Raw genomic sequence first — 14,576 nt, 5'->3', positions numbered from 1 at the left:
CCAGGTTGAGTTCTGTCTCTGAACTCCTTTTCTGCTTTGACATAGTTTAATTAGTTCGTATTAATTAACTAATATCCGTATTATCACCTTCTGTTCTGTTCGTCTTTCTTTCTTTTATTCCTTTTTCTCAAATCATCCGTTTTAGTGGTATTTTCGACATAAATCGCCTATTCCAATGTAATTAATGTAATTTTCTTTTATTTCTTTTATCATTGGTATGTTCTCACATGTAAATGAGCATTAAATTCCAACTTCGACCCAATTGTATGCTAAATTACGTGTCAACCGACTTAGTTAAATTCTTCACATGCTAGGATTAATCTAATGGATGTTGCATTGCATGCATATAGCCGACGATATATCAAGTACGAATAACTTCCCTAATCATTAGTAGAGGCCGCTATCGAGGCGGGCGGGATTAGGTGTTCGATCAAAAGAGCTTCCTAATACGTACCCTCACCCCTTACTCCAGATCTCCGTGAGCACCCGTGTTCATTGGCATCTACGAGAGTCATTCTAGACATAGAATGCTAAGGGTAACGATTGCTTAGTATTCATGTCACTACTTTATGTCTTGACATGACACGAGGTATTCGAACGGTTCCAATTTCCCATAAAAATTGGTGGCGACTCCATACAAAATGCAAACGCTTGTTCCCCGTTTCTCACCAAGCGCCCCGTGGGCGGCCCGCTCCCACGCTTTGGCGACTCACTGGGATCATACACTTACGTGTAGCAAGGGTGAAACTTGAACAAGGTTAGGGAATAAGTTTGTACAAGACAATTGTCGGTTTTCATAACTCGGTCTTCCTAGACCGTTTTATTCGGCCTTCCTAGGCCCAACCCAACCCATTCGACCAATCGTCCCGTCTAAACGGTCCTAATTCCTATTTGGGCCTAAGGATGGATAGCGATTGACGTCATCCATACCATGATGCTTACTCTTGTTTGTATCAAGGGCCTTCACAACTTGAGGAAATGGACTAGGAATCGGCCTTACTCTTGTTTGGCACGAGCCTCTCCACAGACTTCGGGTTTGATGGTTCGGTATGGCAACCCACCCTTTAAACCAAAACCCTTTTAAATGCACTCAGCATCCCGTTATAATGCTTGTATAAATGTGTAAACCTTACATGATCACCACTTCTAAACAAAACCATGACGAATTTTCAAAAGAAAATCAAAATCCTCATTTTCAAACAAGAATTTCGAAAAAAGTAGGCTTTTAATTAGCGCAAAATCCGGTCAAAACTCTGTCCGTTTGTCAAGTCAAAATTCGGGCCACAAGCCCATTTCAAAACCTCACTTCGAGTCCACTCCTACAACTACACTACAGTTGGCTAGGACACACATTTCCAAAGACCTTGTCTTTCTTCAAAACTCATTCAACACAAGTGGCATACACCCACTTCACGAGTCAAAACTTTTCTTCTTTTAGTAAGTGTGATAGAATGGTCGATCGTGTTTTGATTCGTCGCCGATCTCTTATCCAGTTTCCAAGATGCCCGGATCAAGTGGTGAAACGAACCTCCAGCAAATTCAAGAAAGTAATGATCGAATCCTAGCCGCGATAACCCAAATGCAAATCACTCAAGAACAAACCTATGACCGCCTTGAACTTATCGAAGGCCGCATCTTTGATGTAGAGGGAAGGTTGCCTCCCCTTAAAGGTGAAGTACTGCAATTTTCCGATGACGAGTCTAAAGATGAGAATCCTGTCCTAGGGACAACCGCAGCTGAGAAAAGACTCCAATACCTAGAGGAGCAATTGATGTACCTTAAGGGGGATGATATTTATAGGGAAAACAATCGCAAGTATGAAGCCGTCAATTCCAAATTGCCCACTAACTTTAGGATGACGGATATCCCTAAGTTTAAAGGACATGAGAACCCTTTGAACCACATCCGCGCCTTCAAGGACTACATGTCTATCAAAGGCATCAAACCCGAGATGTTCTTAAGGATCTTTCCTTCATCTCTTGACACCATCCCAAAGCAATGGTTCTACACTTTAGATCACAAAAAGGTCGCTACTTAGGAAGACGCCGCAATCGAGTTCTCGAAACAATACGCGGATAATGCCGAGATCCAAGTCAACATGCGTACTCTAGAGGTTCTTACCCAAAATGATAAAGAAGGATTCACCGACTTCCTAAGTAGGTGGAGGAAGACTAGTACTCAACTAGTTGAACGCCCGGATGAGGCTACTCTCGTGGAAAAGTTCGTGGATAATCTCAAACCCATATATGCCAGTCACTTGAGATATCAAAACATGAAGACTTTCAAGGACTTAACCGTACTAGGGACACGAATTGAAGATGACATCCGTAAAGGACTCTTGTCCAAAACGGTAGGTCGAGGATATCAAGGGTCCACAAGTCGTTCATACGGCTCTACTAGCAAGACCGACGAAGTTAACCTTCTCGAGCCATCCAAGAAAACTAGCCCACCAAGGAAGTTCACAAACCTTGGGGACACATACTCCAACGCTCTAAAAAGGCTAATGAAGCAAGGTAAACTCCAACCCATTGGACCTACTCCCGAACCTGAAAAGAAGTCCAAATTCTGGGATGAAAACTCCTACTGTGAATACCATAGGGGCAAAGGGCACGACACAGAAAAATGCTACAAGTTGAAACACGTGCTTCAAGATATGATTGAAGATGGTCGACTTCCAATTCCACCAGGAGGTAAGCCCAACAACACTCAGAATCCTCTTGGAGTTCTAGTGATTACAAGTGACGAATCTACCTTAGATTGCTCACACCTCATTTCTCCCACCGAAAATGAAATTCATGCAATTGAGAAAGAAAGGCTCTACTCTACCATCTCCCCTACCATTTCCGACTTCATCGCATGGGCAAGGAGTGGATATAGACAAGTGTGGGAACTAGAAAACATGGTAACGGCCTTGAGCCATCCCAATGCAATGCCTAAGGAACGTGTACCATTGGTCTTCTCAAAAAATGCCACTATGCAAGAAGTAGTCGCCGTGGTTGATAAACTAGTCGATCAAATCATACGACTAGAAAGTGATATCATGAGAATGAAGGAACTAGCTGCAATCAATGGGGTTTGGGCCGATGACGATGAAGACGAATACCTCATTGAAAACTCCTTATTCAAGGAAATAGTCCAAAATGGAGAAGACCAAGATGTGGATCACCTAACTCGTTCGGGTCGCCCATATCAAAGCACTACTCAAAACGGTCCAACCAACGTCATCACACCAAATGACAACGAAGACGACCCTACTCACCATTTGCTCAAGCAATTACAAAAGACCAAGGCTGATCTTTCAGTCTGGCAACTAGTGGCAAGTTCATTTCCGCATCGCCAAGCTTTACTGCAAGCTTTGGCCAAGCTAAATGTAGCACATAACTCCACCCCTGAAGATGTAGTCAACTTGGTCTTCCAAGAATCACCTAAGCTAAGTAATCCTATTACTTTCTCGGACGAAGACTTGCCACCTTTCGGCGCTAGTCACAACCTTGCTCTATACATCACCGTCATTTGTCTAAAGAAAAATGTGCCAATGACTTTGGTAGATGATGGCTCCGCGGTCAACGTCATACCTCTCAAAACGGCATACAAACTAGGCATGAAGGAGTCGGATTGGACTCCTACCAATCAAGGTGTACGTGCATATGACGGTACACGACGAAAAGTGGTTGGACTTGCTAGCCTAACCATAGCCACGGGACCAATCGAACGAAAAGTTAACTTCCAAATAGTGGACATCGAAGCTTCATTCAACATACTTCTGGGAAGGCCTTGGATTCACGCTTCCAAAGCGGTAACATCCACCCTTCATCAAAAGATCAAGATCCCACTAAATGGCAAAGTTGTGACAATCACTTCGTCACCCATCAAGGCAATAATCGAAAAGCAATCAAACAATCAAGTCCTTGCGGATCCCATATACGAACTTGGGGGCTTCCAAAGTGTGAACGTCATAGAAAGTGAGTTGGCACCTCTGTATTATAATCCCTACTCCAACTTGGTGGTCAACCACATATTCAAATCTCAGGGATACTTCCCTGGAATGCCTTTAAACCCAATTAGGAAGAACACCTTCGCACCATACAAGAAAGGCAACTCGACAAGGATACCACTTGGGCTAGGGTATAAACCCACAAAAGAAGAAGTTCTCGAGATGCTCGCTCAAGTCCAAAATCGCAAGCACGTGGGAGTCCAAATGAGGCCATATCTCCCCACTCTAAATGGGTACTTCGTTCAAGAAGGAAGTTCAGAACTCTTCCATGGATTTCCCGAACCTTGGCATTATCTTGAGAGGAAGTTAGCCGGAATCGAGATCTTTCATGATTTCTACTTCATTCCTCCCGAAACGGTTCCTACCGTCAAAACCCGTCAAGCACCTTGCTTCGACGAACAAGCTGTTAGCCTATTGTTTGGAGAAGACCGATTCATTAGGGCCGCGCAGGATGAGATCATTACTATGATACTTCAAGACGATCGCTTTAACCCCACCGCGTTGATCACAGAAATCGACACAAAGCAGCAGAAAGGATGGAGAAAATCTATCAAATGGACCAACAACCAAGGAAGGCTCTTCAAGCTCACTACTGGAGAAGGAGAGATGTTCAAAGGAGAACCAGAAGACGACGAGTTCGAATCGAGTCGGAGTCAGAGTCAGAGTCTAGAGGAGTCGTTAGAGAGTCTACTCCTGTTGTCATCCCCACTCCCTTCGTCTCTCCTAGCTTAGCCTCGAGTAGTCACGGTAGTTCGGGGAATGCCCCAATTACTGTTCCTTTGCCGCCACTGACCATGGATCAGTTGGCTTCTTTGTTTCAACTTTACTCAAATCTTAATATGAATAAATCAGGTTCTGCTTACTCTCTGTGTTCTTTCGAGTGCAATTCTGTTTATGATGATACTGAGGATGACCAAAACCCAGACTTGACCGAAATACCTCCCTACGTAGCCAAAGAAATATTACAGGAAGGGGAAGGGGGACCAGTAATAGAAGACACCGAACCCATCAACGTAGGAACCGAATTAGAACCCAAAGAACTTAGGATAGGGACTACCTTGAGCTCTACCGAAAGGGCCGATTTCATAGACCTCCTAAATGAATTCAAAGACGTTTTCGCTTGGTCCTACAAAGACATGCCAGGGATCCACAGGGATATCGCCGAACATAGGATTCCGATTAAGCGGGTTTCAAACCCGTGAAATGAAGCTTGACGAATGAGAACAGAATGGGCTCTAAAGATTAAGGAAGAAGTTGATAAGCAATTCAAAGCCGGGTTCATCAAAGTTTCCGAGTACTCTGACTGGGTAGCTAACATAGTACCTGTGCCCAAAAAGGACGGGAGAATCCGTGTTTGTGTTGACTTTAGGGACTTAAACAAAGCAAGTCCGAAAGATGACTTCCCTTTACCTCACATTGACATATTGGTGGACAATACTGCAGACCACGCATTACTATCCTTTATGGATGGATATGCGGGTTATAACCAAATCAAGATGGCCATGGAAGATATGCACAAGACCGCATTCGTCACCCAATGGGGAACATATTGCTATACAGTAATGCCATTCGGATTGATCAACGCCGGAGCTACATACCAACGCACCGCAACTACACTCCTACATGACATGATGCACAAAGAAGTTGAGGTATACGTAGATGACATGATCGTCAAATCCAAGGAAAGAGAGAGACACATTGCAAACCTTCGCAAGTTCTTCGCAAGGCTACGAAAGTACAACATGAGACTCAATCCTCAGAAATGCACATTTGGGGTAACATCCGGAAAACTCCTGGGATATGTCGTTAGCCAACGCGGTATAGAAATAGATCCCTCAAAAATCAAAGCTCTGATCGAAATGCCACAACCTCAAACAGAAAAAGAAGTCAGAGGATTCCTGGGAAAGGTACAATATATAAGTCGATTCATATCGAAACTCACAATGATTTGCGAGCCTATCTTCAAGAAACTCAAGAAAACAGATCACACCATGTGGGATGATGATTGTCAAAAGGCGTTTGACCGAATCAAGGAGATATTGGCTAAACCACCAGTGCTCATGCCGCCACAACGAGATCAACCTCTTGGTTTGTATCTCACAGTAACTGAAACTGCCATGGGTGCTATGCTGGCTCAAACTGTAGGAAGTAAGAAATTCTTGGAATATGAGTGCAAATACTCGCAACTCGAAAAGACATGCCTCGCTCTTGTGTGGGCAACGAAGAAGCTACGTCACTACATGCTTAGCTACTCCGTCAAGATATATTCCAAAATGGATCCAGTCAAATACCTCTTCGAGAAACCCGTCCTCAACGGACGTCTTGCAAGGTGGACTCTGATGCTCTCAGAATTCGACCTCAAATATGTGCCACTAAAAGTCATAAAAGGTCGCGCCGTCGCCGAATTCTTCGCGGAAAATCCTATCAACGACGCACAAACCATAGACACTTGGTCATTTCTCGACGAGGATATACTTCAAACAGACGTAGACTCTTGGGATCTATACTTTGATGGAGCATCAAATTTAAGAGGATTCGGAATAGGAGTGTTGCTCATTTCTCCTGAAGGTGAGCATACACCGATTGCTGTCAAACTCGACTTCGAGGTGACAAACAACGATGCAGAGTATGAAGCTTGTCTCATCGGACTGCAAGCGGCAGTAAGCTTAGGCATCAAAAACCTCCGAGTACATGGGGATTCATCACTGATCATCAACCAAGTTACAGGATCCTGGAAAATCCGAAGCGAAAGCCTCGCACCCTATCAAGCTAGGATAGACCAAGTGGCTCAATTCTTTGATCACGTAACCTACTTACACCTACCTCGAGAGGAAAATCAATTTGCAGACGCTCTTGCAAAACTCGCATCTTTGATAAATATGCCAGACCACATGGCGGAAATGCCTTTGTGTATCAAACGACGGTCAGAACCGGCTTATGTCCATCAAATCACCGATGAAGAAGAAATCGCACAGGAACCCTGGTTCCAAGAGATCCTGAATTTCAAGCTTAATGGTACCTATCCACCGGATATGGACAAAAGGGGACAACGTGCTATACGCCTATTAGCTTCCCAATACATTCTGATGCAAGGAGAGTTATACAAAAGAACACCTCTTGGTGTAGTCCTACGTTGCCTTGATCATTCACAGGCACGAAAGGTGATGGAAGAAGTCCACGACGGAGAATGCGGTCCTCACATGAGTGGGCCCATGATGGCAAAGAAAATCACACGCTTAGGGTATTATTGGACCACCATGGAATCAGATTGCGTCAAATACATGAGACATTGCCACAATTGCCAAATCTTCGGGAATGTACAACATGTCCCTCCTTCGTTGCTATACACGATGACATCTTTTTGGCCATTCTCCGCATGGGGAATTGACATAATCGGGAAGATAACCCCAGCCGGAACAGGAGTTCACTGTTTCATTCTAGTAGCAATTGACTATTTCACCAAGTGGGTAGAAGCGGCTTCCTACACTGCTCTTACGGCTAAAAATGTGGCAAAATTCATACAAAACAACATCATCTGTCTATATGGTTGCCCACATGAGATCATCAGCGATAATGGGTCACACTTCCAAGCTGAAACCGAGCAATTGCTAGCCAAATACAAGATTAAGCATCACCACTCTTCGCCCTACAGACCACAGACTAACGGCGCGGTAGAGGCGGGAAACAAGAACGTTGTCACAATTCTCAAGAAAATGACTGACAACTATAGAGATTGGCCAAGCAAGATACCCTTTGCTTTATGGGGGTATCGTACATCAGTCAGGACACCCACTGGGGCTACTCCTTTCTATTTGACCTACGGCATGGAGGTCGTACAACCAGTCGAGCTAGAAATACCATCCTTGCGTATTCTACTAGAAAGCCAAATCCCGGAGGCCGATTGGAAGAAGGATAGATATGAAGAACTCATCCTCCTGGATGAACGTAGGCTACGTGCCTTACATAATGTCCAAACATATCAAGCCCGTGTCAAACGAGCTTTCAACAAAAGAGTTAGGCCAAGAAACATCAAAGAAGGAGACTTAGTACTCAAATCAGTTAGAGCTCTTTTACCTGTCGACCCAAGGGGAAAATTCAAACCTAATTGGGCCGGACCATATCTAGTCAAATCCATACTCCCAGGGGGTGCGGTTAGGATCACAGACCTAGATGGGAATGAGTTTTCGAACCCCACAAACCTTGACCAACTGAAACGATACTATGCCTAGAATAGGACAAAAACGCGCCTCGCGTAAACCCATGTGTCGCTCTTGGGGCACTAAATAAACGGCCCCTGGCCAAGCTGAAATAAGCTAAGTGTCACTATGCTCTTGCATTTTGACAAGATTGTCATCCTCATGTCATCAAATAAATTAAATTCGCACCTTGAGAACAAGCAAAAGCTCATGCTTATTTTCTATGTTCATTACAAGCTCTTGCTTCGAACAATTATTCTTTTACATTTACTCGAACTACGCGCAAGGGTTTGATTTCGCTTTTTTAAGTGAATACGTAGGCAATCCTTCACCGGATTCAACCCAATATACCTAAAATGTAAATAGAAGGACATTTGCATTGTATTTGAAACTCGACAAGAATAATAAAAGAAAATCACGGCGGTTTCTTAACCATACATAATAAAAATAGAATAGGCTAGGATTCTAAAAATCCCTCCTTTTTATTACAACAATAATAATAATACTCAAATAATAAATAAGGACTCGGGCTATTCCTCCATCTTCCCCTTGCCCTTGTCATTCTTGTCATATTTCTTGTCACGACCTCGAGCCGGGCGCTCTTGCACCACTTCAGACCTAATCACCAACGGTCTTTCTCGAGGCCCGACCCTTCCACTCTTGCCAACCACCATCTCTCGCAACAGAGTAGTCTTTGATTTCTTCAAGGATGACTGACCAAATCCAGCTTCTTCTTCTCCTTCCGTCAGATGCTTCTCCTTCTCTTTCTCTCCCTCGCGCACCTTGTAGTCAACAGGCTCGCGTTTCCTCAGTCTCTCGCGTTCTTCCGAAGTTGCAGCCTTTCTCCACCTCAGATAGGAATCCGACACCCACAAAGCATTGGCGGAGAAGCTCAAGAACCGCATGTTCCTTTGGGCCCATTTGATAGCCCACTCTCTTCGACTCTCGGTGGTAAGCGCTACACAAGAGCTCATGAACGGTATCAAGCCTCGGGATAGTCTGCTTCAAACCAACTTGCCTCATCAATCTTTCCGGAAAGATGCACACCATGAACTCCAATCCCGGAATGCGCACGGACCTAGTAGGATCCAAAGAAGACACTCCAAAGGATGAGACTTGAGGTGCCACCACGGTACGACCCACCTAATCAACGGGCCATCATCATTCTTCAGCTTGTTCTTCCAATAGTCACAAACCCGGGTGAAGTCCACCATGTACAACCGCGTCCTCATCGCAATCATACGGGAATGATAGGAAAGTGCATGAACTGGGGCTCGAGCAGTCGGAGCCGTTCCATAAGCCAAACCTACCAAAAGCAGGTATTAAACACCCAAAAAAAAAAAAAAAAAAACGAAAAAACAAAGAAAAAAAACGAAAAAAAAAAGAAAAAAAGAAAGGGTGTCTTTTACCTGTAAGATAACGGGACTCCCCGAAAATGGAAGATCGCGGTTGGATTTCCTATTATCCAAACCCAAGATAATCTCCCCTAAGCATAAGCAAGCCGGGCTCTGCAGCTCCATTTGCTCGATAAGACCCAAAAGACGGGGATCACCTCGCAAATCTTCATCAACGTGTCCATGAAAGACATACACATGCAGCAAACAAAAGCCAAATGCTCTTCTCCTAGCAACATAAGAGACATTGGGGTCAGCCCTGTTGATGAATCGGTCTACAAAGTCCAGCATTCTCACGCCTTTCGGGGTAACTAAGCGATCCACCTCGAGTCTAGTCAATCCGAGCAGGTCTCTGAATTTTGTCTTATACCCTTGTGAAGTGGAAGGAATGGCAGGTAGATGCTCGGGGTCCCACCCACCAATAGCAGCAATTTCCTCCGGAAAAGGACAAATATCGCCACCTGGGAACGCGAAAACATGACAATTTGGGTCCCAGTAGTCAAGACAAGCATCCCAGAACGGTTTTACAACCTTAATGAGTTTCAAACTCAATAGAGACCCAAGGTTATGAGCACCCATGTCGTGCTTTTCAATATTCGAGAATTCATTAGTCCATTCCTTCAAGCGGATCTCCAAAGTATTCATGATTACAATTTTCTCTTGAAAATTTATCTTGGGAGTTTTTAGGTGGATTAACGGAGAAGAGACGAAAGAATTATATGATTTAAAGCTTCGTCGACGCTTCTATTTATACTAATCGCTGTTTCCAAAAATCCGCCAGAAGAGACAAGCTTGGGAACAGGCGCAGCTCCTGCTGCGCCTATTCAAAGCGACGCAGCTCATGCTGCGCCTCTTCCCCAGACTAACTTTCTGCGATTTCCGCGTTTGGATCTTTCCTAATTCTATAACGAATAATTTCCTATTCCTACGGGATTTTATTTTGGTAAATACGAGCAATTTACCATGTTTCAAGTTTTCTAAATTCGCGGGCACGTATTTCGAGGCGACGTCGACACATTCGCCATTTTCATCGCACTTAATTCTTCCTTTTGTTATTATTTTAATTCATTTATTTATTTCATTTTTTTTAGGAAGTAAATTTCTTTTTAGGAAATAATTTTCTTTTTTTTCATTTCAACATTTTCATTTCTACACTTACAGATTTCTATTTTTTTCTTTTTTTAGGGGGTAACCCTCCCTACCGTCCGGTCATTTCCGACAAAATTTTTGCATTTTTGCATTTTTGTCCTTTTGAGTCTCATTTTTGCGCTAATTAAGGCCATATGTGTATAAAATGTATGTTTTGGCGTGATTTCTATGTGAATTTCGGCGAATGACGACGGCGTAAACCGTTGTCTACCAAACCTGTTCAAGAACTAACTGCGCAGTACAAGCAACACAACCCAAAGCAAAGAAAGGCACTCGGCCATCATATATACAAATGTACAAGCAAACTGGGGGCTTGCGCCCCGAATCAAGTCCAAAGTCCAGGCAAACTGGGGGCTTGCGCCCCAAACAAGTCCAAAAATGTTCAAAATCAGATGTACAAGCCTACAAAGCTACGCAAAACTACTGCTGGGCACCCTCCAACTCAGCAACCCTCGCCGTAAGAACAGCAATCTCGGCGTCCCGAAACTCGAGCTCCCTCGACAAGCGAACCGTCTCCTCCCGAGACTGGGTCAACTCTCGCTCCAGCTCACGACCAGCCTGTGGACAACAAGAAATTGGCTCATGTCAATCAACTCAAACAAAACTGAAAACCAAAAAATCAAAAGAAATCAAATGAGGTTCATACCTGATGACCTCGACCACCGACGAGTGCCTCGATGGCGGTAGCTCGTAGCCGGTTGGCCACCCTCCATAGTGCCACGAACCGAGATGGCGCAACCTGCGTTTCAAAAGAAATTCTCAGTAAAGTGAACAAATTCAATCAAATGTGTTCTTACACGAAAGGTATATAAACTGGAGGCTCACCCTCCGAATCGATCTTTTTGCCGCCGTCTAGGCCAAAGATCCGTCACAGCTACGTCGAAGTCACGCAACTCGGAGATCGTCGTCCTCCCGGTCGCGTCAGTGTACTCAAGAGTCTCGGGGTACACTGGGGGCTCGATGCCCGCCGCCTCAACCTCCTGCAAAGACAAATAGCTCTCATTAATCGATGATCTTTCATCGTAATTCCCGAAATCAAATCAAGAAAATAAAAGATACTCACCACCACTCGGCCGCACGCCAACCTCCCGTAAAGGAACGTCGAGTAGTCCTCGCCAGTGAGAAGAAGGTCGTCGCCACGGCACCGCCCAAGTCCGCCTCCCTCTCGGCCTCGGTGGCTCCCCGAACATCGTCCTCGGAGGGTCAATGGGAACCGTCAACGCGCCCCGAGAGCACTGACGAGCCAAACGCTCGCCCAGATACCACACAGGACCCATCGACGTCCTCAACAGCAGGCGGCTCGGGCTCCTAGGTCGAAGGACCTCAGCGACAAAAGGAGGCGCTCCAGCGTACTCCGCCCAAGGTCTGGGCACCCACTGCGACAAGATAAGGCAAAGATCATTCCTATGATCAAGCGAAAGCAAAGGACAAGAAATATAAATGAATACGAGTGGGATACTCACGCTTTCACCAAGGGCGTTCACATCCCGCCGGTAGACACCGTGAGAAGAACGCTTGCTCTTCGTCCTGGACATCACCCAATCCCTCACCACGGGATAGGCCTTCTCCAACGGCTCCGTCCTCTTGGGCGCGAGACTCGGGAAGTAGGAGTACACCCATGCCTATAAAACAGAATAATCAATGACGATCTTTCGTAATTCGATAAAGAAAAGAGTTCACTTTGGTCTAAAGGAAGGTTCATACCTCCAACAGTAGTCCAGGTCCGACAGCGCCAGGAGAAGTCCCCTTCTCCATCAACTCCGGACGAACCATGGCCCTCATGAAGCGGATGAGGACCGCAAAACCAAGAAGATGACCCGGTCCCGGCGTCCTAGGGAACTCGGTCGAAAGAAAGGGAAGAAGCTTCGTCGATAGCCTCTCGCCCTTGTCTCCAAGGTAAATCGAAGACAAGAACCACCAAAGCCACGACGAGCTCTGCTCGGCCAGAAGGAGGAGGAGCAGTCTCCCTCCCATCGATCGTCACCGACTCCGGTCTTCCCCGCAAAGTAGTCTCGGACATAGGTACGGGTACCAAGCCCTAAGATCGCAACACCTTCGGCGACAAGTTCCAGCCGATCAATCTCCTCACCTCGGCCGAATCCGCCCTCATAGCGCCTCTCGCCACACCATCTCCTCGGTCCCACACGGCAGACCAGAAATCATGCCGTAATCCTCCAGAGTAACTCCCACCTCACCAAAAGGCAGGTGAAACGTGGAAGTCGTATCCCAGAATCGATCCAAGAAAGCGCGGACCAGACTAAGGTTAGCCCGCAACTTCCTCTTCACGATATCCCTCCAAACCTGAACCAGAGGACCAAACGCTCCACGCTCGATCATGGCCCTCTCCTCCGCCGACAGCCGCTCGTAGTGCTCCATCGCTGTCGTGTAACCCGAGAACGACCTGATGTTCCCGGCCTCCTATTATGATTTGAAACAAAGCCATCTTTAGTTTTGAATGAAATTTGCAAGAAGTTTGGACAAAAAGAATGAAAGAGAATAGGTAATGAGTAGTGAATTCTTATTTACCAAGCTCTTCACCGTCCTGTAGGACAGGTGACCCTCTGCAGCCCACACGAGGTGCCTACTCTCCCAGGTCTCGGCCCACGCAGGAGCTCCCCTCAGCTGACGACCTCCTCGCCTGACGTTGGCCCGTCTCGGGGCCTCCTCCTCCTCCTCGACGGCCTCCTCCTCGTGAGCCTCGTCTCCAGTAGCCATCACCGCATCGGTGAAGACCTGCTCCAAAGCCTCCTCAACAGCAGCGTCTACCTCCATGGGAGTCCTCCCAGAAGTAGAAGCCTCATCACCTGCAACATTAAAGTAAATTTAGGCCGCGTCACATGACGACAAGCCTTTGTTAAGGAGTTTTCGAGCCCTCGGAGCCCTGAAAACTGCCCTTTCCAGGCCATCTTTGGCCATATTCCCACCAACCCGATCACTCATGTGATAAGTTGGGTCAAGTTAAGCCCAAGTCAAAGCCTAGTTCCGGGTTCAAGCCGAAAATTCGGCAGCATTTCGTTATAACAGCGATTATGCCCTAGAAAGGTGCCCCGAAAAAGTTGTCACAAACCAAAATTTCGAGATGGCAAGAAGTTTACCCATCATCCAAGGATCCCAAATATCAAATTTCATCGCCAATGGGCAATCCTAAGGTTATTTTCGAAGCAATTTACGGTTCAGCTGTGAAACCGTCTCAAAATTCGCTCAAGGGCTCAAAACTCGATGAAAATTCAAAGCAAATACATGGTTATGTTCCTAACATTGCCTACTATCCATTTCTAACATCAATTTGGCAAAACAAATCCATTTGGGGGAAAAGCCCCAAATTTTCGATCAAAAGGGTCGAAAACCCTAATTCTCGCGGCTCAAAATTCGACAAATATAGATGATTAATGCAAGATTGGGACACATACCTCGATTAGTCATGTTTAATGCAAGCTTTTGAATCAAACCTCGACGGAAATGATGAAGATTTGAGAGAGAAATTGAAGGAAATGTGTTTCGAAATAATGAAGTATAACCCGTCTGATTTCGCGTTTTTACGCGAAATAGCCAAATTGGGGAAAAGACGCAGAAAGCGCCGCGCTCTTCCAAGAGACGCAGCTCTTGCTGCGCCTCTTCCTTGTGTTCCCTCCATACGAATTTTCAAAAATTCGTTATGAGTTCGTTATTTGTGGGCCCATCTTTGGTGCGCCTCTTCTTCAATGCTATTATATTCTTTTGGTCCGTTTCGACGATTTTCTTTCATTCCGGCCCGTATTTTATCCCGCGCGACAGTATTTTGCAGTATTGTCCAAGATCATTTTATCCAAATAAGCAGATATTTTGCAAAGATCGCTCAAATCA

Source organism: Silene latifolia, chromosome 3, assembly GCF_048544455.1.
Source record: "Silene latifolia isolate original U9 population chromosome 3, ASM4854445v1, whole genome shotgun sequence".
Classification (NCBI taxonomy): domain Eukaryota; kingdom Viridiplantae; phylum Streptophyta; class Magnoliopsida; order Caryophyllales; family Caryophyllaceae; genus Silene; species Silene latifolia.
This window is presented reverse-complemented; position numbering follows the sequence as displayed.